Genomic DNA, 3,566 nt, shown 5'->3' with positions numbered 1-3,566 from the left:
TGTCCACAGTCAAGTGTATTTTCCATCAGCATGGGCTGAGAGGCTCCCGTGTTGGAAAGAGGCCCTCCCTCCAGAATGGCACTTTAAAGTTTGACTGAAGTTTGTTGCAGATCACATGGACAAAGAAAATGCTTAAAGAAAACTAAGAGTTCCAGGAGTCATGTCCTTTACGAATGTATGTAAATGTTTGTTCAAAACTGCATATATGCAACTGGTATAATGTGGTGTACATGTTAAAAAAAAACAAACAAAAAAAACAAAGAAAGCCACTGTGAAATCTCTTTTTGCTTTTACACAAATAGAATAAATGTATTATAGATGTGAACGTGGGCTTCAGACAGCATTTGAGCTAGCTAACTTTGCTAGGTAGCCCCGTTAGCATGCTCAGTGTAAGTTTGAGTAGTCTTTGTTAGCTCTTAGTACCATGGAAGTGTCTACACTGGGCAGTGATCCTCTGGGTCAGATTCTCCTGTGCTGTACACACGCTTTAAGGAAGAGAGATGGATGAGTCTTTCTTTCTTGTCACGAACTGCACCGTATCTGCCCCTAAAATAAATGCAGCGTACAGCTTAGGCCAGGATCATATATGATTCTGTACATACCTATGGTGTGTAAGGGGATCTGTGGCTTCCAGATGATATCCAGCAGTCTGCGCTGACGGTCGATCTCCTCCTTGTACTGGACGATGGTTTTTTCAAACTCTGTGAATATTTCTTCCGCGGCAGCAGTCAGTCTGTCGCTGATCAGCTCTCTCAGATACTGTACTGAACACATTGTTATTTTTAATGCTCAAATATAATTCTGTGACGCCACAACACAGCCGTCTGAAGCGACGCTGGCGGCGCCTCTTCTTTGTTTACTTCCGCCGAGTGTCACACTATGAAGGTCCGGCAGAAACTCTGATTTAACTTTTGTTTCTCCTCCGTGGTCGTCTTCTTTCGTCTCTCTCTTAACACACAGTTTATAGCAGAAACAGCATTTCTGCGTTCATCTAAAATAAACAAAGAAACATATGAACAGATCATAAACAACAACACGATTACAAGGACCAAACTAAACAGATACATAAAGCACACATGTAATGAAGTAAAATGTCTCTACATTGTAGTTTTTAGTTTGTTGAGTTTCATTTAGATTTTAATAAACTGAGCATTTCAATTAATGCATTATGAATCATTTCACCAATATGCTGCTAATATAGTCTTTGAATTGATTTGGTTTCTGAGGTTCTTACTTTTAATATTTAATTATTCAGGGAAATATATGTGATTATTATTGTAGACCTCTAACTGTAATGTTTAAACTTGGGTGAGTCATTTTTCTACGAGAAAGCACGTTGACTGTGGTTTTAAACAAGCTGTATAGATAACTGTGACTTGACTATGTACTGAGATCCTATCAACAAGTCACATAGAAAACATACGTGGGGATAAATTAAGAAACACAAAGTCTTTGTCAAAACAGCAGAAACTGCAAAGGTTTCTGTTTTGATATTTTGCTGGTGTCTATGTGGCATTTTGCTAATAAATAAATCTGATTGATTATGTGCATTTTCAATTTTAAGTTTCAGTTCACTGACTAAACTTTGTGTCATGATGCTGCGTATGTGAAAAACTTCATTGTAAATATTTGTGCCAAACAGTAAATAATATATACTTTGCTTATTTCTGAAAAACATTTAGATGTTGTCTAAATTGAATAACTTTATATATGACTACAGAGTATAAGATAAAGAAATAAAATCCAAATGTCATGGTGAAATATTTTAACTTTTGATGACTTACACAAATCATTTAAAAATGTATTTAAGGAGTTTCAGGAAATACAGTGACACACTTCTTCATGTTTATCATGGTGAGCTGTCCAGATCAGAGGCAGTTCTAAGTCATGCTGCTGCCTTCACTGCCTTTCGAACGCCAAATGTGGAGACTCATAAACATAATCTGAAACTAAATTTGCAGAAAAAAAGTATCATTCTGATGTTAAAACTTAGAATAACATAACACCCAACACAAAACTTTGTTGAAATGCTTTATTTATGTTTTACATGTTTAAAAGAATCTTTCATCCTTCAATGTAAAGACACAACTCAAAGAAAGTCTGACCTTTGTGCAGAGGATGGTCACTTCATCCAACATGATTAGTTTCATTGATTACTGAGAGCAGAGTCTCAATTATTTCCTCTTCAGTTTACAGGTCAGAACTTCTTGAGTTCCGAAATGTTTCCATGAAAATATGGTTTACCCCACTGTACATAAAAAAACATCCCCGTCACTGGATGTTACACCAAATCATCTCAGCTCAAGTTTAACTCTGGAGGTCCATTATTTTATTGAGGTTAACGCTTAAAAATTAGTAACTGCAAAAAATATGAACACCCTTTATAAATGAAAGACAATTGCTGCACGCTGCAAATCCTCTAACAAGCTAACAGTGAAATACAGCAAATACTGCAAATTAAAACACATGAATAATAAGCAGGATCCAAGAAATCATGTACAAAACAGAATCATTACTGGATGATTGAGGATCAATCAGTGTGTTAGTAAGTAAATAACAGGAGCAGCAGAGACAAACACACTGTTCATCAGAGCTGTTATAGGAAGAAGGAAAGGATCAACTGGAGCCAAACTGTGACTCAAGTACAGAAAAGCCTTTTACGGTGACTTTTACAGTGGAATTTGTCCCAAAAAGTGGACCGAATCACTTTATCTTTAAGATGCTGTCAGTGATCTCCAGTCTGTCACTTTGTTTCTGCTCACAGTAAGAGGTAGGTGACATATTGAACATGATCTGTTTCTACCAGTAGATCACAAAGTTCCATCTATTCTACATGGAATACAACTCTTGACAGCTGCTGATTGTTCTCTTAATCAGTGATCTTTATTGATTCATGCCTTCCTGTGCGCATTCTGTTCATCCCCAGAATGTAAAGAAGACAAAGTGATCCAGCCACCAGGACAAGTCATAGCTGCTTAAGTAAACACTGTTATGCTGGACTGTACTTTTTACACCAGGTACACAGGAGCCTGCTTTGTTCTGGTACAAATAAGAAGTAGATGGTAACCCAAAGCATATGATGAAAAGTTACTTGAAGTCTGTTGATAAAGTTCCAGAGTTCCAGGAAGAGAGATTTCATACAGAGATCTAGAATAAGTCAGTTCCTCTGAAGGTCCAGGAGCTTCAGTTGCCTAACTGCTGTGTACTACTGTGCTGTGAATCCCACAGAGACAGCAAACACCATAAGGCTGTTCAAAAACCTTTTGGAGCAAGACAGTAGAATACTCCACAAGAGCATCCGCTAACACACTCTGTTACACTCCAATAGTTTGTTAGGATACAGTCTGGATATTTTGTCCTGATGGTCGAACAGAAGGAGAATGAATCAACAGAATGTCAGCGGTGTAAAATAAGATAAACTCTTTGAGTAAAACGTGCTTTTGTGCATGTTGACTGTGTTCCCGTCATTTTTCAGTGTGGACTAACATGATGACTGTACATCATAGTTTCACTTTGATCTTTTTTTCATGAAAACACGTGTTCTATAGGAACAAATCATTTCAGTG

Source organism: Stegastes partitus, unplaced genomic scaffold, assembly GCF_000690725.1.
Source record: "Stegastes partitus isolate 25-593 unplaced genomic scaffold, Stegastes_partitus-1.0.2 Scaffold1013, whole genome shotgun sequence".
NCBI classification, from domain to species: Eukaryota; Metazoa; Chordata; class Actinopteri; family Pomacentridae; genus Stegastes; species Stegastes partitus.
Note: the sequence above shows the minus strand (reverse complement) of the source record.